Here is a 24,762-nt window from a genome sequence, read left to right on the forward strand (position 1 = left end):
CAGTACGAGATTCTCACGAGGAGCTTCTGACAACCGCGCCCACCCAGGACTGCGCATCGCCTCATGCCTCCACACGACCATCACCAGACGCCCCAGGCAGCTCCCCATTTCCCATTTGTTAGGCTTCTCCGACCACCAAGCCACAGGCGGAACCGTGGCTGCGCCTGGGGCGCCCTACCTCTCGCCCGCGACTTTCCTTGCTCTCACCTGTGGTGAGAGGACCTGGTCCACTCAAGCGCTTCGCCGACGTGGCCAACAGAAGTGGGACGCCGGTCACTCCCCCGTAGACGCAGCTCGGCCTGCAGGGGAATACCGTCTGCGCAGCCCCATGACCGCTTCTCGCGGATTTCGGAGAAAGTAGACGCAGGGGAGGAGCTCCACCACGGCGACAGGACCGGGACGCACCGTTTTCCCAAGGCGGCCAAGAAGCAGCACTGGGTGTCCTATTGGACGGGGCGTGGCGGTCCCGTGGGAAGGAGAACGTGGAGGACGTGAAGGCCGTGGTCCCACTTCCAGTGCCTCCTCGTTATGCCATTCGGGCCCTACCCACTGCGGAGAAAAACATATTTGGGAATAAGGGCAAACGGGATCAAGAGAGAAGGCCGGCGGAAACTTGTCGGCGTCCACGTCCGTAGGAGACTTTGAACCACTCCCAGGCGACACTTGTAAAGCGGAAGTACGACCACCGGGCCACACGGACGATTCCGGGGATGGATACCCTCTCTTGACCACGTGCTTCAAAGTGGGCGTTTCACGCGCAAGGGACACAAGGGAGTGGTGGTCGAACCGAGCCGACCCACCACTCAACGACTTCTAGGGAGCGCAGCGCCGGCCTCACACTACACATGTCTGCCCGTCCAAATCCCGCGAGAGCAGCAAGCGCCCATGCCCCGGAGACAGGGACCCAAGCGCGCCAGTAAACAAGCACATCGGGCCCTCCAACGGCCTCAACGCCCGTGCCTGGTGCGTTCACCACGTCCGGAGTGGGACGCTGGTGGACCGAAGTGGTAGAAAATGAACGCACCTAAAGTGACTCAGAAGGACGGACCATCAAACCTCAAGCGCTCCGGAGGGCTCGCAAGAACCCCTCCCTACACAACGCGACGGGTGGCCCAGGTAGGGTCGAGTCCGCTCAGTTCCCGTGGCTGGAGGGCACGGGCGGTTGCTGGTCGACCAAGCCAGGCAACCCTCACAACTCACTAAGGAGCGCGGCAACGATCACAGCCTCGTAAACCTACACACCCAATCTCCAGCGAACGCAGGAGGAGCCCATGCCCCGCGACCACCGGGACAATCGCCACACGGATAGCCGGCGTCCCGGAACGCTGCCTCGCGCCCGGCGTCCGAATGTCAGCCCTCGCGAAGATCGCCGAAGCTCCGGAGACAAGGGACGATATAAAAGCGGCCGCCAGGTGGCGCCCGACCACCGGCTCGAACGTCCCCGGGCCGGATCCCGATCGCCGAACGGCGAGGGTGCAGTGCCGGCCGCCCAAACGCCCGAGCTCGTCTCGGGGAGTCCGTCTCGGAGCTAGCGCCCGGCTCGGCACGACACGGCGCGACCCCGGCAGCAGACGGGAGACGAGGAGCTGGGAGGATGGTGCCGGGAGGCTGCCGCGAAGGAGACGCGCTCTTCACGCTATTCCTGGGCCGCCGGCCGCTGTAAACAAGGAAAATTCTGCAGGGGGATGGACTGCGTGAACTGTAAGCTGAAACCATGAACGTACCAATAGAAAACACGGACGACATTTTATTCTGTAATTGCAGAGTGGAGATGTTACTAAAACATAAAAACCAGAGCCCAGAAGCCATAGAGGAAATGATTGATAACTTGACCACCTAATTGATCTTTACATATTCCACAAGAAAAGTCAAATGACAAGAAGTGGGTAGGTGGGAATATTTGTGCAAATACATGTGTACTAAGAATATTGATATCAGTATTACTTAAGAACAGAACATTTAGAAAACAGCCATTGAGAGGGACCAGGTAAGTAAATTTCAAGTACATTCAGACAATACAGTATTATCACTTTGTGGTTTGGTTTATTGATATATTTTTTTTAATGAGCTAGATGTATAGCTATTGACTTGGAAAAAATGTTGATGACAAGCTGTTTAATGAAAATAGCAAGTTTATATATATCTTTTGAAAAGAGTAAATGGAAAAGTAGAGGATTGGAATAGGTAAAGCGACTTTGCAAAACAAGAGTAAATTCCTCCTTACAGCCTGGAGTCAAGAACCAGAACGATGAGTGTGTCAGAAACAAACATGAGCCACACTTCCTGCTTTTCTGCCCCCTCCTTCCGCAGTCCTGGGACAGGCGGCTGGCATCTCAGCCCCTCAATGTCTCTCCTCCACCCACACCCAGAGCTACCTACAGGCAAGAAGAACTTTCACTCTGCAGGCCTGGCCTTCCTATGTCCTCAGCCTATTTCCTCATATCAGGAACCCTTAGCAATTCACTTGGTTTGCCCAGTCGTCCATGCCAAGTGTTGCTGGTCCCAACCTACACCTGTGCAGCCTTTCTCTCCAAAACCTTTGAGCTGATTTCCCAAGGGAAGAATATTCCCCTGGCATAGCAGGTATGAGCCAAGAGGAAAACTGGAAGTTCGCGCCTGGATCCATCATACAAATTTTGTGTGCACTCAACTCCCAAAGACACAAGAGCGACGGAGGGTCCACTGTATTGTTAGCACAACATGGCCATTCTTTTCTTAAAACACGCAGGCTCAATCAGCAAGTCCAGCTGTGGCACGAAGAAAAAAGAAACACACACGCACACACACATATCGGCAGGTAATCCGTACTCCTGCCAGGTCTGAGTGTGGTGGGAGCAGAAAAGAGATCATTGTTGCCACTTCTTGGGTCCCCTGTGCTGACAAACCCTGGTTTTTGTATTGATGTCACTGGCGGGGAGTGAGGGCTTCGAGCTCCCTAATGTGTCATTTCCTGTCTAGTGCCCTACATTTCATTCTGTCTATCATACACTTTCTCCTCAATACACAGTTACAATTAAGAAAATAATAATCTGCATATGTTACATTCAATTTTCAAGTTTGAACAAAGGTGAAGAACACATAGGGAGGGACCTCCCTGGTGGCGCAGTGGTTGAGAGTCCACCTGCCAATGCAGGAAACATGGGTTTGATCTCTGGTCTGGGAGGATCCCACGTGCCGCGGAACGGCCAAGCCCGTGAGCCACAACTACTGAGCATGCGCGCCTGGAGCCCGTGATCAGCAATAAGAGGAGACACGGCAATGAGGAATCCGTGCCCCTCAACGAAGAGTAGCCCCCACTCGCAGCAAGTAGAGAAAGCCCGTGCTCAGCAACAAAGACCCAACACAGCCAAAAATAAATAAATAAATAGGAAACTCTTTAAAAAGAAAAGTACACATAGGATAATTGAGTTATTGTGAAGGAAGGAAATTTTATTTGTCTTCTTTTGTAGACTTAAAAATGTTCAAATATAGTCTATAAAAAGTTCAATATTTTAAAAATTAGAAATAGTAAACAATTCCTCATTACTCTTTATTGTCCAGCATCCACCTCCACCCCAGCACCTTTCACATCTGCTCCACCCCCCACCCCCCCACCCCCACCCTGGGTCTGCAAACTTGTTTCTCTCATTACTATCACCTGTGTTCACCACACACCTATGGCTGTTGTAGTCATTCACATGGTAATTAGGGAAGTTTTCTTTACTGAGGCTAAGGGCTGTATTTATTGTTTTTAGTGAAAATCTCTCCCATGTCTTCTGTGAAGTCACAGCATTAATGGAGTCTGGAACAAGTGGGTGTGAATGCCGGAAGGAGATTATTTCCACATCAGTCTCCCTAACAGGGTGGTGAACATAACTGGCATTAGTATTTCATGGGTGTACTTAGAAGATCCAAGCCAAAAGGAGAAACCTGACCATTTGGCAAAAGACGGACCAATTCAAGAATAAAAATAAGTCTCTTCTCACATGTTTCATTGTAAGGAACTCAGCCAACACTTGTCCGCCTCTGCATACTTATGCAGGGTCAGATGAAAAACTGAGCAGGTAAAGATGAGGAAAGGGAAAGCAACCAAGAGAATCCTGGCCTTTAAAGCATTGTTAGGCATTCCAGGCATGAATCCCCAGCCACTCACCTGGGAATGAGCTCTACCACCTAACCCCCAGGCATGTGTAGATATGGTGAACCCCCCTCTCTCCAGGGTCAACAATAAGGCAGTGTAGGCTACTGCACATAATCAAGACAGTAATATTTTCATTTACACATAAAACGTGAAAAACCTTGGGTGTTGTACTTTTATTAGAGCTACTTTTTCAGAGTTATTTCATTAATGTTCAGTTCCTAGGAGTTACACCAAACTGCAGGAAACCCGCACAATGATCAGTTGGGGAATGTTGACTCCACAGAAAGAACACCACTCTCAAATGTTTCATGAAATAATTCTTGATCAAACGCACCAGGATTTTTTCTCCAACACCCGCCCCAGTGCTTCAGAGGCCCCACCCTCCCTGCTGTGCCCTCTCCCCACACCCCGGATGCCCTTGCCCTCAGTCACCTTGGTTCCTCCCCATGTGGGAATCAAGCAACATGAGGGCCTCAACCCTATTGCTGCCCTCCATGGCCTTGGACCATGTGGCCAGGCCACTTTGGATCTACTTCATGGTGGGGAAAACAATCCAGGGACTCATGTCTTGTTGGAAGGTCTTGTCACACAAATCAGGGCTAAAAACCCCTTGCACAGGAAAGCAGCAGGAGTACGCACATCATAAGCCCACTGTTGGGTACCACAATCCACACAGAGCAGACACGCTCATCAAATATAGAGTGAAGTTTAATTTGGGGTGAAATTTAGTCGACACCTTCAGATACATTAGCGAAAGAGTAGGTGGAGTTCTGTCCTACTAAATGTCATGGGGAGAAATATTCTTCACTTCATAATATTTCTATAGGAAAGTATGTGTCAACTGTCAAGTGCTACCCAAGTCAATGTTAATCATTAACTACTGCATAGACAAATACTGATAATGTGTCATGAAGAGGGGTGGATCACAACCCTTTGATCCTGAGATTCTGAAAAGAGAAAACATTCCTTTTGAGACCCTGTGATTGAGATTTACCTACGTTTGCTTATTTATCTTTAGTACAACCCTCTTACTTACAGATTAGTTACCTTTTAACAAGTAACATAAGCTAGGTTCTGAAATTTTGCTTATGTGAGAAGATCATGCAGCTAGAAAATGACAGAGCTAGAATTCAAACGTAGCTCAGGCTGTTTCTGAATCTCAAATTCCTAAATATACTGGTGTTGAGGTGTGGATCCCAGATTCAAATTTCACCTGGATATGTCGCCTATCAAATCAGTGGTTGGAATCCTCCCTGTTATCATAACACTTCCCCTCCAGTCTGTTCACACAATGACTACCGTGCTTAGGTTCTCCCAACACAGGAATCCTCCAGTGCATTGACCCAGCCTCCCGATCATTCCCATGTCTCCTGAGTTTTATGGAACAATTCTCAGGTCCCTCTGACCTCTCAGCACAGCTGATGATCAAGACCCCAATGAGAGATGACAAAAAACTCCTCTTCCTATGGCTGCATCTATCATACGTATCTCCCAATGAGTTTTATAAATATCTGCATCCTACCAGGACATGATCATAAACCATTCTCCCATGCTTTGCACACACTTTGAATGTTCCCCTTGTTTCTTTGAATCCCTGAAATTCTCACCTTCCCTCACTTTCAACAGTGTGTTCACCTCCTACAATGCAGATGAAGTAGAATATTCGAAGAAATGTGTCAGCTCACTGTCATGAAGTCAACACCTATTCCTGAATCTTCACCCATTGGCGATGCCGCTCCTGTTTAAACTGAAAGTCATTTCTACGCCTGGATAAGCCCATTTTTCTCAAATGTATCCCCTTCCCTCCTGTTCTCTGGAGGTTGTTTTATTATTAATTGTAAACTGAAGCTCTTCTACCAGCGAACACCCCTCTCTTCCCAGTCCATTCCCTTTCATCTTTTTCAGTTTCTTCATTCTTGAAACAAAATCTCTGAACCAATTTTTCTCTAGTTCCTGCCCAATGAATTTCCTCTTTCCAAAGTAAACTGAAAGAGCAGTGCAGGATTAGTGACAATCTCTGGGCGCCCCTCCCACAGTTTGATTTACTAGGGTTGATCTCCCTGTTACTGTTGACTTGCGTATACATAAACCTTTATAACATTATAGTTATCTCTCCATGATTAAATCCAATGAATGTTTCTCAGTATTTTACTTGAACCCAAGCAGAATTGGACTATGACCTCCGTCAGGAAATTTATATTTCCAAGGTCCTCTGACATCACAAACTCCCCACTGCCTTTAAACTAGTCAGTTCCTGCCAGTGTACTGTGCGCAGTTCTCCTCAAACAATACTATTTCAACATCTCAAGACTCCATTCTAGCCCTCTTCTCTCTTTTTACTATATACACCATCTTCGAAAACTGTTATAATTATTCAGTCTTCTCCTGTTACCACTATGATAATAATGCGTAAAAACGAATGCTAGATTTCATTTCTGACGTCTCATCCATAATTGCATGGGAAGCGGACACCTACAATGAAATGTATATCAGAAAGAAGCCAGGAACTTCCTCCCCAAATAAAAACTACTACTCCTCTCGTCTGCAGTTTCAGATAGCGGCTCCACTAATTATTTGGGGCTCAGTCATCGACATAACGTCCCAGAACCACACAAACAGAACCAAGCATCGATTTTATCTCTACAATGAGCGCTCTCGTCTCTGTTCATCTCCTCCCTGATATACACATACATAGTTCCAGCTACATTTATACTGCTTCACTTTCAGGTTAAATGTCAGTGCCTCAGAGATTCCTTCTTTAAATTACTAGCTAAGTAACTCTCCTCTCTCTGTTGTCTTGAATAGAACCTACAGGCAACACACGTAATATTTCGCGATATCTCTACTCATGTATTTTTTCTTTTCTTTTTTTTCCTGTTTTCCTCTCTGCACCAATTGCAAAATAGTAAACCATAGAGTCATAAAGTAAGTTTCTCTTGACTATTACATAAGGATTGTAAATGCACAGAAATTCCATGTACACAGTAACCTAATCTACTCTCAGATGGCCTGTGACCAATGTTCTTTAATCAAATTAAATAACTATCTTTAAATTAATAATTCTTTGAATAATAAATGACTTTGATTCCTCCTGGGGAAAATTTTATTTAGTCATCACCAGAAACAAAATGTGTGGGAAAACTGTGTTTGTGTCTTTACTTAAGTATGCAACTACCACACTTCTGAGTTCAAAGTTTTAGTCTCTTTCTATAGAATCAGGCATAGAATTGTCTGTGGGCTCCTGTTAATAGATCTGATAACCTCATATATTGTATAATCATAAAGAAAGAACGCCTTTAATCTGGATGCCAATCAGGATAAATCTAATCAAGGAACAACTTCCCTAACACAAACTTTTCCTTCTCAACACGTTAACCACTTAGATACATGTAAGGATAGTATAAGAGATTCCTTTAATTTGCTAATATTCTACAAACCTCCAAAACCAGTCTTGATGCTTTGGCCGGAGATCTCACTGTTTTGTGAATTGTGGCCAGTTCTGGGAAGAGAATTGCAGCTGGAGGATTAGTCTTTATATAAATATGTTTAACCTACAAACAGCCCATCAGGCTGTTGGTTTTGTGTGGCTTTATATAAGGACTGGTGTTGTTTGATGATATCAAACATTCAAGGAAGATATTTTTAGGGTTTTATAGCATTTGTATTTTAATACCAAGGTAAATAATAATTAAATTATAATCAATTACATGAAGTTTCCAGGGAGGCAGGAGAGAAAAGAATACAATTGGAGAAATTGGGCTTGGTCAAGGAAGAGATGATTCCTCATTTCTTACTATGGGCTTGGGAATAAACCGTGAGGAATATTTGTAGATTTTGTGACAGTGAGCTGAAGAATGTCCTCAAATTATCTGATTAATGTGTCTAGTAGAAGGTGGTCCCTTTTGTGAAAAGTGGCGAAAGTACTGAGAATGATTAAAAATCAAAAGATATAGAGAATGTCTGAAATATTTGTGAGGCATAGAATAAGACTTAATCATCTAGATATAGTACAATGGCCAGCGATATTTGAAAGATGTTGGGAGATTTGTGAACCCTACCAGATTTAATATCCTAGTTAGATTCAGTCATGGAAGAAGCAGGTACTTGGAGCCCTCCAAGATTGGAATCTTGACCAGCAAATGTGATGAATTTGGAAGGAATATGGAAAGAGGAATATGGAAATTGTTGGTCTTCATAACTATATGTTGAAATTACTTGATTTGATTAATTTGGAATAAAAATGAAGACGATTGGCACACATGTTAGGAGAGTGGGGTCAGTGCACTGGAGGTTCTCCTAGCATTTGGGGCGAGGGAGGAAAGTGACTAATAACTTGGAATATCATGGGTTAATTACCTTTAAAAACTCTTTGATTTTTATTTCCTAATAAATAAATTTGGGATACTAATATTTCCCTTATGAGAAGGAGTAGCCAAAGTCTTCTTAGTTTGACCGTGGGAAACAAGATTACTCCTCTTTTCTCATAGGCCAGTTCACATTTGCAGTGGGGTGGTTGTTCACTCCCAGGTAAAGATTTATGGGTTCATGACTCTTAGGTCTGGAAACTCTAGATAGGATTCAAGTCTCATGGCTTTCTTCTCTTTCCTTGGATTTTCCTGCTTAGAGTAAACAGTGTCTCTGAGAGAGAATACTAGCAGCTGAGTTCTTGGCAATGTGTCCCCAGGTGAGTGGGGACTTGTTCTTTCTCCTGAAGTGGTAACTCTCTTTCCAGTGGATAGAAGGGGTCACCACTTGGACTGAGTGCTCTAAGTGTATCCTGGTGGAAGTCAAGGCTCTGAGCACTAGTCCTGTCATCTGGCGTCTCTGTGAGTATCGTGGAGTAGGGCAAGGGCTAATACAGCAACCATCTCCTTTCCAACATTTACACTGACGTGCTCCAGACTCCATGAAGGCTGTGATGGTAAAGTGAGCACATGAGAGGTTGTATTTCTCTCCGCTCAGCCATGGGTTTGACGGGGGTGTGACTCACTCCATAAGCGAGTCTGCGATGCAGTGAGCTCTGTCATGTGATGGACACAAGTGGAAGGATGAGCAAGAACAGAAGTTCAGGGTCTGGAAGGGGAGGAGGTGTGTGGACAGGTGAGATCTATACGTCCAGGGTCAGAGATGCTAGCTAGAGGGCTGTTCTGGGCTGAGGGGGCAGGAGAAAGAGAAGAAGCCCTTCAGCAGGACTGGCCCAGAGAGGACAGTGGAGCCAAATTTGCTTTTTTTTCTTTGTTTTTCCAATTTTTAATCTGTTTTCTGAGAATACAATTGACTATTTTGAAAACTCTAAAAAGTCACAACAAAATATGCCCTTTCATTCTTGTTCCAAACCAGCCATTTTCCCCCTGTTTAGGAACCTTTGTTCAGAAACTGGAAGCACTTTACAGAAATCATTTTTTCCTTAATTGGTGCATTGAGTAGGATATAGTACGTAGAGGAACACTTAGAAAACTGTGGCCATATGTGAAGCCCTGGAGAGGCCTGAACCATCGAGAGTCTCCGATTAGTCTCTGAGCAGGGAAGACAGGAGGAATCTACAGGAGAGACCATGATAGTCAAAGTGGTGAGGTCCCAGGAAACGAGGAGGGAAAGAGGGACCTCAACCCACAGGAAAGGTCAGTTGGGGATCATCTTACAGTTTGGCAACCCCGGGACCACTGGCTTGTAAAGTTGAGCCCGTCTGTCCTCATATCTGGTGATGAATGAATGGTCTCTGTCGAGGTTAGGTACGCAGCAACTGCGGACCCCAAGTTGTATATACAGTCTGTTCACTCACACAAAATGGTGGACATTGTATCAAGGCTCTCTGACATTTTAATGACTCATTCACCTGTAGCTTTTATTTATTGGGTTTTGTTATGTTCAAACATGTCATGTCAGCTCATTTAATCACTCAGCTCTCTTGAGAGGTTATTAAAGTATTTCCCACATGAGAACAGTGAGGTTTGTATTGGGGAATACTTTGCTGTAGTCACTGCTGAAAAGTGGCGGAACATGTATATTGCCTGTCTTGTGCTAAGTCTGTAGATTTAACTGAAAGTAGTGGGGAGCAGGGATATTTATGAATCCCCAAGTACACGTTTTTTAATTGCCAGTCAGCTCACAGTTAACATTCTGTTGTGGACTGTGCAGGTTATTTCACACCACCCCTCATGTGATGGTCCTTTACCATGAAAGTCACTCTGTATTCAGAGTGTGCCCATCTCTGTGATGCACATGAAAGACATATGCCAAGTCAGCCCAGAAGAACATTGGATTTGATGTCAAACAGGTTTGAGCTTTTGATACACACAGCTGCATTTTCTCAGTACTGTCACCCTCGACCACCACCTCTGAACATTTGGGGAAAGTGGGCAGCCTGAACCAGAATGTCCTGCATGATTTTAGGAATCAGTGACTTTCAAGACCTGTGACTGTGAACTTCATCCAGAACTGGGGTAATGTCAATTGCAGATTTCTTTGAGTGAAATGTCTCTGGAATCTTGTTGAAGTCAATGTGGAAAAATCCCTCCGATGGTGTCACAATTCTGTGAACGTATCAATCTTATTAATCTAACCTTCTGCATATTCCTTGGCCTTAGAGGAAAGGATGGCTCTGTGGCTACTGGTGCTAAACGTCAACGCAGCGCCCATTGTTTCAGTCTCTCCCTTTTGGTGCTTTTCCTCATCTTTATCTCGCCAACATCCCATCCATTTTATTTTTCGTTTGTTTTACCCTTAAAGATATATGCTAATTGTCAATATCCTATAATATGTTTCCAATTTCTTATATATTGCTCCATTTCATACTTTTTCTCTCTGTTAAAGATCAACATTTTAAAAATGTTCACAGACAGTAGCTTCAGGAAGAAGCCATTTATCTGAAGGTCAATAGTAAGTTCATGGGGATAAACCCCGCTGTCCACATTAGAGACATGATCTTAGGGTAAGAGGAATTCAGCCCAACCATCTGACTGAAAGTTGACTTAAACCCTGGCCTGGCAGAGGCTTTTGAATAGTTTGCATTTGGAACCATTTTTCCCCCCAAAAAAAACTGTACCTTGAGTTTCAAAAGGGCAGTTGCTTAAATGTAGCTCGTGTATATAGTGTTTGAAAAATAAAGAAGACCGAAAACTTAATCAGAAAACGATGGCAGTGAGAGGCTACAAAATAGAAAAATCTATGTGAATTCAGCAAAGTGAGACTCTATGTGAATATAAGTAACATGGTGGGGGGGTAGTTAGTGGAGACCATCACTGAGGGAGCAGCCTAGAATTCATGTGTAGAGAACTAAAGAAATGAATTTTATGTGAGCAAACTTTTAACAGTCTTTCCTTTCCTTATCAATAGCAGAGACTTCACACTGGAGAAGAGCCCACTGAATGTAACAAATATGAGGAGATTTCACATAGAATTCAACTATCACGCCACATGAGTGACCTCTCAGAGGACAGAAACCCTATGCTTGCAATCAATTTGGAAGAGCCTTCAGCCTTTATTCATCATTGAATTAACATAAGATAATTTATACTGGAGTGAAACCATGCAGGTCTCATCAATGTGAGAAGGCTTGTAGACAATGCTGTAACCTTAGATGTCATGAGAAAACTCACCCTGAAGTGAGCCCCTATATATGTTATAAATGTGGAAGGTAGTTTAGCTGGAGCCTCATATTTAAATACACCAGAAACTCACACTGGAGAGAACACTTAATGAGATAAATGTGGGACACACTTCAGCAGAGCCTTAACTTTTATTCACACTGATGAACTCACAAGGTGAGAAGGCCTGTGTCTCAAAACACTGTAAAACCTGGTGCCTCAATTATTCTATTCCATTTATATTTTCTATTAATGTGCCTCTCGTGACTTAAAATTGAATTACAAATACATTTAATTTTTCACAAGAGTCCTAGTCCTAGAGAATTTGTGGACCCGACCATGAAAATTCCAAGAATTCAGTCAGGCAGGGATTTATTCCTGCAACAGAATTTTTTATCCAAAATGTTTTCCCCCCACCTAGAACAAATAGATATGTCAGAATGAAGAAGGTGGAAGATCATTCCAGAAACACAATATTGTAAAGCAACTATACCCCCAATAAATAAAATAAGGTAAGATAAAATAAGATAAATCATTGGAGACATGGAGAGTTCCATTTTCAGATTTGGAGAGTGTAGGGGCTTCCTGATAAGGTCGGGCTCCTCTTCAGGTACATTGCTTTTACTTTGTTGGCCTAAAAACATTCATTATAACCCTAAAGTCCACGGATGTCTAATGGGTGAAAGCATGGTATTGTAGGGGTCTATAAAGCATGGGATGTTACCTGCAACATTTGTGTGTCTGTGCTCCTGTCTGTGTACATGCACACGCACACACACAAACGTGCAAGCAAGGCAGAGAACATATAGCATCCATCTGATCCTAAAGAGAAAATGTGAGTCTGGAATCAATGGTATAAATGTGTCATCAGGAGAGAGAGCATCTAAGTTACCTCAGTCATTAATTTATCAAATTTTCAATTATTAATGAATATTTACTGAAAGCTTCCAGGATTTCAGAACTTGGCTTGTTATGAGGACTAAATTGTAAATAATACAATGTTCCTATCTTCGTAGAACTCTACATTCTAACGCAGTCAATTCAAATACACTGCAATATAAAATTTCTGATATTGAAAATCAAACATACATAAGGGTTTACAAATTGTGTAACTAAAAAATGTTTGCTACTATTTACAAAGAAAAGTTGCCACTTTAAAAAATAAAATTGAGATTTATAACTGTCATTATAGATCTTTGGAAGGTCAAAAATTTTCAAAAAGACTGGGCTTTTAAAAAATATTTTACAAAATTCTGAACCTTTGAAAAGCTATTCTGCAAGATTTGGGAAGAATAAACATAGATTTCCCTTTCTAACAGCCAAGATAATTGTTCAAAATATTATGAAATAAGTATTTTAAATTAACTGTTCAATTACAAAATACACTTTTGAAAATCAATAATGTTTTTTATTAGAATACAAAAACTGCTGCACATGCCCACTAAAATTCCATTTAGCATCCATTTTAATCGAGATTCAATGGGGCACCATTTTATTTATTCATTTATCTTCTTCCAGTTTTACTGAGGTATTACTGACATAGAGCACAGAGTAACTTTACAGTGTATAATGATTTGACTTACATATGCTATGAAATGATTATCACACTAAATTTAGTGAACATTCATCATCTCATATAGATACAAAATTAGCGAAATAGAACAATGTGTTTTTCTTGTGATGGGAACCCTTATAATTTATTCTCTTAACCAGTTTTATGTGTAGGAGACAGAAGTATTTATTACCTTTAACATGTGCTATATTGCATCCCTGGTACTTCATCTCTCGGCTGGACGCTTGCAGTTTGGGCCACCTTCATCCAGTCCCACCCCTTCCCACGCCTGCCTCTGTGGACCACAAATTGGACTGTTATTGGATGAGTTTGTTTGCTTGTTGGTTGGCTGTTGAAATATAACTGATCTACAACACTATGTTACTTCTTGTTACACAACAGAGTAATTTGGAATGACTATACATTTCAAAATGAGCACCGGGTCTTCTGCTTGGGGAAGGGCCAGGGCACCGTCGCGTCTGAGGCCCTGGGCCCCGCCGCCAAGCTCAGGGACAGGCCACTGTCTGCGGAGGACGAGGCAGCCTCCGGGTGCCAGAGGATATGCTGGCATCACGCCCCTTCTCTCTGTCCTCTGACCCCAAGTTCCCTCGGCGACGGCAGAGACAGCGGGCTGAGATGTACGCCTAGGGAGGGAAGCAGGTGCTGTTCCGGCCCCGCGGGGCAGAGCCCGGCCGGTGGGAAGCCCTCTGCCGGGCCGAGGACCCGCTCTACTGTCCGTGATGCTCCTATGACTGCCGCTTCCCCTGAGCGCAGAGAAGCGGGACAGTCTCCTGGGCCTGCAGGCCGCCACGCTCCTCTCCTCGCAGCCTCCAAGTCTCCTGCCACGCATCCAGCACCTGCGACGTCAGCGAGGGGGGCGGGAGCTCGTGCGGGGATGGACCCAGCCGCAATCGCCGCCCCAGCCCGGAGCCCTGTCGTGTGCTCCGCCCGACACACGGTCGCTCCTTCCCGGACCTGCCGACCGAGCTGCAGGAGGAGCCGTGGAGACACTGACGCCAGAGGGGCCGTCGGGTTTTCTGGGCCGGTCCTGGGACACCGGGCCGCTTCCACTTCTGGCTCCACGTGCTTCCCGGTCTGTAGCTTAATAGCCGAAGGACGCAGCGCCGGGACGCTTCGCTGGCTGCACGTTGCGCGCAGGGTCGGCACTGGAATAACAGCGCGGTGGTCAACTACACAGTGCACCCCGCGTGCTACTTCTTTGATCTTTGTCTCTGGTGTGAAAGGGCTCAGATTTCCCATCCTGGGCAACAGAAATGTTCTTTATAAATGTTTTGTAGAAGATGTTCTGTCCCCTACCAAAATAAGATATTTGGTGACTTGAACTGTCAGAGTCATCCGCTGATGTTGGCCGTGAGGTTGAAGAGCAGGTCACTGCCGCAACCACATTTGGGTGCACAGAACCCACAACAGCTGTCAGACTCTGGCCATTAGCCCTCAGAGAAGGTGGACCCGTAGCGGCTGGACTCCAAGCCAGGGGTGGGGCTGGAAAGGTGGCTTCTGTCCCTCTGGGAGCCACAGAAGTTAGCGGTGAATTGATGGATGAGGATCTGTGCCCAGCAAATAACTATTGCTCGGAACTCTTTGGTCCCATGCATGCGGCCGGACAGGGAGCACAGGGTCAGGACAGTCTCACTCACTGCTGGTGGCTGGGGACGCCAACAGGAGGGGACCATACATGAGCAGGGGGCGCACCCTGGGGGAGGAGTAAGTCCTCTCCCATCTTGGGCAGATTTTGGTAACTTGTTTTTTGCTTTGATTGTAGTTTTCATCTTTTGTGGCGGAGGGCTAGTACAATCAATTCGTTTTGAAATGCTGGTCTCCAAGGAGGGATGTTTGCACTGTAATTCGAGAGAACAAGCCATTGCATCCTACATCCCATTGGCCAAATTCCACACCCAGCTTGTGCTGGTAGGAACTGCAAGCTAAGAGTGGTTTTTATATATATAAATGGCTGAAAATAATTCATAAAAACATTATTTGCAACCCACAAAAATTATATAGCATTCAAATTTCCTTGTCAATAAATAATGTTTTATTGAAACACAGTTATACTCCTTTATTTACGTTTTACTGTAGCTGCTTTTTGGCTACAATGACTGAGATGAGTAGAAATAACAGACATCCTATGACGAATCTAAAATATTTACTCTCTGGTCCTTTACACAAGTTTGCCAACCCCTGCTCTGGAAAAGCGGGAAAAAAAATTTTTTGACACTCATATGCTGGGATTTATACTTTTAAAACAGTTAAACTTTTAGCGAATTTTCTCCCTGGAAACAAACTTTAGGTAGATGTAAATATGTTAAATTACTCTCAGTAATCTCAGTTAGAATAAACATTAATTCACAATTATTCCTGCACTGAGGAAGGGAATCCACCTGCAGATAATTTTATTTTCATCTCAGAAATAATCACAAATTAGTGTAACTAAAACCTAGCACCCACACAAATTAACATCAACTGCATAAACTGCTAGATATTTCTGAGCCTCAAAATAGGACATTGTAAGCCATAAAAGTATTTACTTTAAATTTTGGTTTGGCGACATCTCTTGCCTGTGGCAGTGTTTACCAAAGTTAATTGATCACAGAGAATTTCATCAAGAATCATTTTCTAATAGAAAACTATCAAGAGTTAATGCACTATAATTCACACTGGAGTAAAATAAACCAGAAAACAATCATATTGATGAAACAATGAATATGTAATTTACATAAGAATATAAAAATGTATAACAACAAAAAAAATCACTTATTACCTTATTTTCTGTTATTAAATATAAAAACATATTATGCAACTTCCAGGTATTCTTTCATCTGGTAAGCCATTTCTTTCTTAAAAGGGCATTATTGCATAATGAAACATATAGGTAAATGCATTTTTAGATTTTTATTTTGTATTTAGGAATACATTTAACTTCAAATTTACCAATAGTGTATATAATCGCATTGGGACTCTATACACTACAGAACACCCTGGGAAATTCTAGATTTTACGATAATAATGTGTTATTTTGGATTGCTTTGGGTTATCAAAAAAAATAGAAAGAAATTAAGAGCCCAATATAAAGAGGAAGATAGCAATCCTCTTGTCTGTTATCCTTTAAAATGGTATCCGGTTGAATTTTGAATAAAATGGATAATGAAAGGAATTTTAACAGGCACGTACAGGGAATTTTTATCCTTATAAAAATCGGTACTGATTTTCAAACATATAGTTTTGAATTCTGACAATTTAAAAAATACTTGTTTTGGAATATAGAGAAGAGCAAACCTGGTTATTAAGACAGGAAACCTAGCTTTGCTCTCCCCAATTCATGTAGAGAAGATTTTCCAAAATTGAGAATTTTGTAAAATATTTTTACTGACCAGTATTTCTAAAAATATATAACTTTTCAAAGTTCCAGAATTGAGACTGTTTTAAATGTCAATTTTATTTTATGAAGTGCCAACTTTTTATTGTAGACCAGTAGTGATATTTTGTGACTATACAATGTATGAACATGTCTTTTTTTTAATGTCAGAAATTTTGTTTTGCAATTTATCCTTATTGCCTGCGTTAGAATATAGAGTTCTATGAAGAGAAAGGCGTTCTGTTATTTATGTTTAATCATCATAACAATCCAGGTTCTGAAATATTGGAAGTTCTCATTAAATATTTAATAATTAAAAGTTTATAAATGAATGAACAGGGTGATTTATCTTATTTTTCTCCTGCATGAATCCTTTATGCTAATAATTCCTGAATCGCATTTTCCCTTTATGATCAGATAGTTGTTACACTGTCCCTCCCTTGAATGGGTGTCTGTGTGTGCGTTCAGATGCATGTACACACAGTAATGTTGCAGGTAACATCATGGGTTTTTAAAAAAATTTTTTTAAGATTTTTTTATTGATGTGGACCATTTTAAAAGTTTTTATTGACTTTGTTACAATATTGTTACTGTTTTATGTTTTGGTTTTTTGGCTGCGAGGCATGTGAGATCTTAGCTCCCCGACCAAGGATCGAACCCGCACTCCCTGCATTGGAAGGTGAAGTCTTAACCTCTGGAATGCTAGGAAAGTCCCCATGATGGGCTTTATAGGCCCTAGAATACCATTTCTCAACCCATTAGACTTCAATGGACCTCTGGGTTATAACGAATGTTTTGGCCAACAAAGAAAAAGAAATTGAACTGAAAAAGGTCCAGAACTCATCAGGCAGCCTGTACACTCTCCCTAGCTAGCCTTCTTGAAGGTTTAATTGACAAAATAGACGTTGTCTCTATGGTGATCTTTCTCCCGGAACATTTTTTAGTACAATTTTTCTACATCAAAGAGTAAAGCTTTAAAGGTAGACTTACCAATGGCTCTGTGAGGGATCTCCTTTATGTTTACATGATTTACTATATGCACCCCTCAATGTTCTAATACATTCTTAAAGTAGAACTCTTTTTATGTCTTCAAAGATCTTTCACCTTCTCAGTCCTGAAGATATCTATCTGTTCTTTTTGGACAAAACAAACAAAGAAACCCTTGGCTACAAAATGCTATGTAGGGGTTAAACCACCATCTGACTCTGAATTCTTGAGTTCTTCCTGTCCATGTACCCACAATTATTCACCTTTCTTTAAATATAATTAATGTATACATTTTTTTAAGTCATACGAGAAATAGTAAATGAACGTTAAGTAATAGAATTAATTGAAGCAGCAGAGGTTAATCACAAAGTATGTGTGTATTTATTCTTGAAGCCATTCATCCGGAATGCGTATAAGGATATTTGGACCCTAATGTACGAGTTAACACACATCATACTATGTTTTATATTTTCAGTTAACATTCATCGTTGTTTCCTGATTGATCCCAGTCTTTGTAATTATGATTATAATTTTATAAAGTCAGAAAGTGTCTAACTGATCAACAGTGACAGAGTATTAACAGAAAATGGATTCATTCTTACTTATCACAATATTTCATGGTTTTGAATGACACATACCCACTCAGTAGCGCTTATGTATTTGCAAATCCTGATCTACTGAAGCAGGTTTGCTTTGTTTCTTCTTACTTGATACTGAATATTGCTTGCAGCACTTCTCAAAACCCTTCACCATCTACATCTTTATACTGTATATTTAATAATAAGACAATTGCTGAAGGACTGAATTATTGACTCAATTGCATGCTAACACATTCTTTATAGACTATTTTCCCAGTATGAGTTTTCTGATGAATAGCAAGTGAAAGATTTTCCACATTGTCTTTAGAATTGGCATCTCCTCAGTGTGAGCACATTCTTGTTCAGTCAGGAATGAGGAATCACTGAATAATGTCCTTCCTTCATTACACTGAGACTATTTTTTCGGTGTGAACCCTCTCACGTCTAATGACTCCATGACTAATGGAACTGTAGCATTCATTTCATTGGATTTCTTCTACAGCAGTGATTAGATGGCTTACACCAAGAGGGCTCTCCTCGTAGTAAACCTTGGGATGTCTTCTCTACTGTGTCAGGGATGCAGTCCACTCTGAGTTCTCTGTGTATACTGAGGCTGGAGCTCCAACTGAAGGCTCTTCCACCATGATTACAGGGTCAGGTTTTCTCTCCACATGACTTTCCTGGTGGTTTAAAAGGGATAATTTCTGGCTGAAGGCTCAATATCCTTGATTACAGACACAGGGTTTCTACTCAGTATGAATTCGCTGGTGTTGATAAAAGTGGGAGCTCTGGGTAAAGGCTGCACCACATGGATTCCAGACATAGGGTGGCTCTCCTGTAAGTTTTCTAGTGCGTATAAGCGTGAGAGCTGCGTTTAAAGGCTTTTCCACATTCATTGCATTTGTAGGCTTTCTCATTAGTGTGAATTATCCCCCATGACTAAGGTTATGGCTTTGACTAAGTGTTTTCTCACATAAATGATATTCCTTGTGGTTTCTCTCCTGTGTGAATGTGCTCATGTTATTGAAGCGTTGGATGGTCACTGAAAGCTCTTCCACAGTCATTCCAAACATAGGGCTTTTCTCCCGTGTGAGTTTATTGGTGTGAATAAAAGTCAGCTCTCTCGCTGCATTACCTTTATAAGGTTCGTATTCTCCAGTGTGAGCTGTTGGTGTATAAATGCGAGGCTTCAGCTGAATTATTTCCCACGTTCAGGACATTTGCAAGAGTCACTCCAGAGTGCACTCTCTCATGTTGTCTAAGGTTGGAGGGTGACTAAAAACCTTCCACATTCTGAGATCTGCATGGTTTCCCTCTAGTATAATTAGCTTATGTTAATTCAGTGGTGAATAACGGCTGAAGTCTCCCATTCAGGCTGAAAGTGTAACACACGTGGAGTTAAGGTTGTTGTATGTGACATGTCCTCATATTCATTGCATTCAGTGGGCTCTTCTCCAGCATGAAATCCCCGCTATTGACAAGGAAAGAGAGGCTGTTAAAAATTGCTCACATAATAATCATTCAGTCATCTCTCTACATGTGACTTCTAGGCAGCTTCTCAGTGATGGTCTTCATTGAAAATCTCCCCATGTTAGTTACATTCACAGGTAATGTTACTTTGCGGAATTCACACAGATTTTCTATCTGGTAAACCCTCACTGGTCATAGATTTCTGATTAAGATTTAGGTCTTCTTTATGTTTCAAACACTATATCCATGAGGTATGTTTAATCAATTACCTTTTCATTGAAGACCAGGTTAGTGTTTGACATGTAATGTCAAAAGACATGGGTCCTCAGATTGTTCCATCCTCCATTAAATTGATAGAAAATCTCCTGGCCACATGGCCAAGGACATGGAGGGCAGAGCTAGGGTTGAGTCTCTGATGTTACTGATTCCCACATGGGGAGGAACCAAGGTGACTAAGGGCAAGGGCATCCGGGGTGGTGGTGGGTGCACCAGGGGTGCTAAAGGCCTGTAATTGGTGTTGGAGAACAAATGATGGTGTCTTTCACCGAGAATTATTAAATAAGAATTTTGTGAGAGGTGTCCTTGCTGTGGAGACAGGACTCTCCAGGAGACCATGATAAGGGTTACCTGGGAATTAGTGTTAATCCTAGGAACTGAATATTAATAAACTAATAACTCTGAATAGTAAGTCCAATCAAAGTATAACACCCCATAACTTGCATTGTTTTCTGCAAAATGAGAATATTATATTCTCCCTACATGCCGAGTAGCCAATGCAGCCTTGTTCTTGACCATGGGAGGAAAAAGCTTTCCTTCTGTCTGCGCATGCCTGTGGGTAAGGTGGCAGGGGTCACTCCCAGCTGAGTGGTTGGGGATTGATGCTTGATATATCTAACAATACTCTGAAAGGCTGGGTTCTCATGGCTGTTTTCTCTTTCTTCAGATTTATCTGCTTGATTTCCGGATTGTCCCTGCATAAGGATGCAGAGGAGCGCAGATGGTGGCAGAGTTCCTGATAATGAAACAACAGGTGAGAAAAAAATTATTTTGATTCCTGAATTGATCCATCTTTTGCCAAGTGGTCAGGTTTCTACTTTGGGTCCAGATCTTCTAAGTGCACCCAGGAAATATTAACGCCAGTTATGTTCACCACCCTTTTAGGGATATGGCAGGTCAGGGACCAATGTAGAAACACTCTCTTTCCGAACATTTACTTTCACTTGCTCCAGCCTCCATTAAGGCTGTGACCTCACAGAAGACGGGAGAGGTTTTTACCTTCTTTTTTTTTAAAGGTCATCCCTTGGGCTCAGTGGCCTCCTTCATCATGTTACTGGCTGCAGTGGACTTAGGAATGCGGTGAACACAGGGGATAGAGAATGACTCAGAACAGAAATCTCTACGTCAGTGGGGAGCAAGCGTTTCATCAGGTGAGTCCTGTGTTATAGGTGCTGGGGTGAATGGACGCTTGGTGAGAGATAGCAATAAAGAATCAATTATTTTTCCTAATTTTAAAATGTTTAACTTTCTACAGACTACTCATAAACATTTTGATAGTTTTATAAAGATAAATGTAAGTTCCTTAGCAAAGTTATTCACATAACTCTGTTCCTTTGTGTTGTTAACCTTCATTCAAATTAGAAAGTTGAATGCAATGTCTGCAGATTCTTATTTTCTTAATTGTGACTGTGTATGGAGGAGAAGGGGCATAGTACATAGAACAAAGTGTAGAGCACTGGACAGCAAATGACAGTCTGGGGAGCTCCAAGACCTCACTCCCACACAGATACATCAGTAAAACAACCAGGATCTGCCTGAATGAGCTGGGATTCTAGCCCAGGGAACCCCAGAGGTGGGAACAATGGGCTTTCTGCTCCCACCATTGCCAGCCCTGGTAAGTGTTCCTATTAGACCCGGGGATGTGTGTGTGTGTGTGTGTGTGTGTGTCTGTTTGTTTCTTCTTCCTGACACCCCTGGACTTGCCGAGTGTGCAACACTGTTTCATGAAAACTATGCTCATGTGGTGCTAAAGTTATAAGACCCTCTCAGTCTTGTATCTTCCTGTGTTGGATACATAAAATTTATGTAATAGGTCCAGCTGCAAATGTTCAGTTTTCTCCTTGGCTCCTACCTGCAATGGCATGGGGATGTCTTCTTTGGGAAAGCAGCTCTAGACTCATGGAGAGAAGAGCTGCACAGGTGTAGGGTGGGCAGAGATAATTGGAGCAACCAAGTGAATTGCTAAGGTCTCCTGATAAGGAGGTAACAGACTGGGCACTAAGGGAACCCAAGTCTTCTGAGTCAGGGTTCTGACTGCAGAATTCTCCACATTAGCGTGAGGAGCGCCTCTCCTTCGCGGCAGCCTCCTGCCCAAATCTTCCCAGCCCCGCCCGCTGCTGGGGTCGCGTCATGCCAGGTCGAGCCTAACCAACAGGGAGCTCCTAGGCGGATGGCCCGAGACGATCTCGAGCGTTTGGGTGGTCGGAGCTGATCCCTCGCCGGCCAGCGATCAGAATCCATCACGCTGACGTACGAGCCCGTTGTCGGGAGCCACCTGGCGGACGCTTTTATATTGTCCCTTCCCTCCTGAGCTTTGGCGACCTTCGCGAGGGATGTGACTCGCCCGCCAGGCGCAGGCCAGAGTTCCGGGAGGCCGGCGACGCAGGCAGCGACCATCCCGGTGGTGCGGAGTGGTGGGCGCGTCCTGTCTTACCGGAGATTGAATGTGGAGCGAAGTGTGCTGTGGGGCCGACACTGAGCTCCCTCGAAATTTTGGGGGGAGGTCTGCGCCGGTCGACCAGCACTCCCTGATGCCCCTTGGCCCCCCGATACCTCCTACCCTTCTACGCGCAACCAGGAGAGGATGTCCGTGCCCGACGTCGTACTCCGTGTGGAACGATCCGTCGCTGCGTCCTCGCCGCCTTGGGGGCCCGGCTACAGCCCTGTGTTGTCGAGGCGGTGGGGCTGCTCAACGGGTCCACTTCATTTTCTCCGGCATCCAGGAGAGGCGGTCAGGGGGCGGTTCTTGCCCCGAGGAAGGGGCACGGGATGCGGCTCAACAGACGGGAGCCACCCGCCAGATTGAAACGACGTCTACGCAGGGACCTCCCGTCCCCACTCCTTGGTCGCCTCGTCAGCGTGGCGCTTGCGTTTCCTACCTGTTCAGGTCCCCTCACCGCCGACTGTCGAGGGCAAGCGTGTAGGGCGCTCATGGAGGGGCGGCAGTTCCTCCTAGGCTTCGGTGGTCCTAAGTCGTAGTCATTTCTATTTGGGAAACAGGGACTGGCCGGGGCATACGTGATGGTCGGGAGGAGACACGAGCCTGGCCGCGGTCCCGGGTGGGCATTGTTGTCGGGAGCTTGTCTGAAGAAGCTCTGCAGACAGTGAACGGCCTACAGACGCGCGGGCAGAGGGGAGGACCCTCCAGGGCAAGAAATGGGACCGATGGTGTCCTGGGTCGAGAACGGCTGTCATCGGTGTGGCGGTGCGCCTTCGCCCGTGTGCGATCTGGATACTTCCTGTTGAGGTTCACACGAGTTGCACGTCACTTGGCGTCTGCAGCGGCAAGGTCGACCAGATGGCCAGATTTCGGTATTGAGGCAAGAAAAAAATTGAATGAATTGACACTCTTTTTGTTGTGAGATTCATTACAATTGAACATTAGTGAAATAAAAAATCCTAAGATTTACAGTAAATTCACATTACTGTAATAATTACTATCGTTTGCAGTTTTTTTCACAAAATGTTTATGAACTTTAAAATATATTTAGTACAATTTTTTGTGATACAAGTCTGCTAATGAGAAAAATGGAATTCTTTTGCAAGGGGGATGCCATTTAGCTTATTACATGTTCCTATCATCAAAATTTCAGCTGTTAATGCTCACTTATAAGGAGATTTTGCCTGGTTTGCATATTTCATATTTGAAAATTCTTTTCACACAAATATGTACTACCAAATACTGAAGTTCAGGAGTGTGTGATTTTAATTGAGCATATTCATTTCTTGGAAGGAATTTATAAAATTCTGTTTGATTCTTCTATTGATATTTGCCTTTTAGTATGTCATTATATTGTACATTAGTCATTTATAATTCTGTTTGCAGTTAATTTTAAAAACATTGATTCAAGTTTCTCTATCCACAGAGTATCTGATTGCTTGAAGATGATGAAGGAGGGTTTTGGGATGCAGAATTTTCTAAATCCACCTGGAAGCCTGGGAAACTCTCCCTCCAGCCACAAGGCCCTGCCCCACACATGCAGCAACCAATCTGGAAAACCAGACTCCAACCTCTGCAGCAATAGGACCTAAGGGTCAGGACTTGGTCAGTGACTCACAGCTTCGAAATTTTCAGTCCTTTCCATGTAGAACCAAATGTGGGGAAGGCCAAATATGTTCCCCTAAGTAATCACGTAAGACGCCCCTCTTCCTATCAGCTTCTCTCAAGCCTCCCTGCATCACAAGCTCTCGGGAGGACATGGCTTCCTTTTTTTGCCACCACAAAGTGTCCCCACTCTTATGTGTGCCCTGAGTCTCAGCCTGATGTGAGTGGTGGTGGCTGACCCCCATGCTCTATAGACAAGTTCTCAGTAAATAGTGCTTGTTCTCATTTGGGTGTGTGTGTGTGTGTGTGTCTTTTTTCATATCTACAGAGCTTAGGATGGCAGGAAGCAAATAAAACTCATGATAATGTTTCCCATGTTATTTTAAAAATCACATTTATTAATCACCATTTTTTAAGTTGAGACATAATTCACATACCATAAAATTCACCCTTTGAAAAGTGTAGAATTAAGTGATTTATAATCTATTCACAAAATTGTGCAACCATCGGCACTAATACCAGAACATTTAATCACCTCAAAAAGAAACCCCATCCCCATTAGTCTCTTCTATTCCACCTATGCTCAGGCCGTGGCCACCACAAATGTGCTTTCTGTCTCTACGGATATGCCTATTCTCAATATTTCATGTGACTGGAATCATACAATATGTGCCCTTTATGTCTGGCTTCTTATACTGAATATCATGCTTTTGAGGCTCATGTTTTAGAATGTATCAGTAATGTACTCCTTCGTTTGGCCTAAGAATTTTTCTTT

General features: G+C 43.4%; 1 long non-coding RNA gene across 1 annotated transcript; it reads left to right on the forward strand.

Annotated features, from left to right (window-relative positions):
• The first annotated feature begins 1,266 nt into the window (after positions 1 to 1,266).
• On the forward strand, positions 1,267 to 24,272 carry LOC137218230 (uncharacterized). The gene is made up of 4 exons (XR_010940547.1): positions 1,267 to 1,987; positions 20,610 to 20,696; positions 20,959 to 21,093; positions 23,809 to 24,272. It is a non-coding gene; the product is annotated as an uncharacterized lncRNA (long non-coding RNA).
• Positions 24,273 to 24,762: the final 490 nt, after the last annotated feature.

This window comes from Pseudorca crassidens, unplaced genomic scaffold (assembly GCF_039906515.1).
Source record: "Pseudorca crassidens isolate mPseCra1 unplaced genomic scaffold, mPseCra1.hap1 Scaffold_64, whole genome shotgun sequence".
NCBI classification, from domain to species: Eukaryota; Metazoa; Chordata; class Mammalia; order Artiodactyla; family Delphinidae; genus Pseudorca; species Pseudorca crassidens.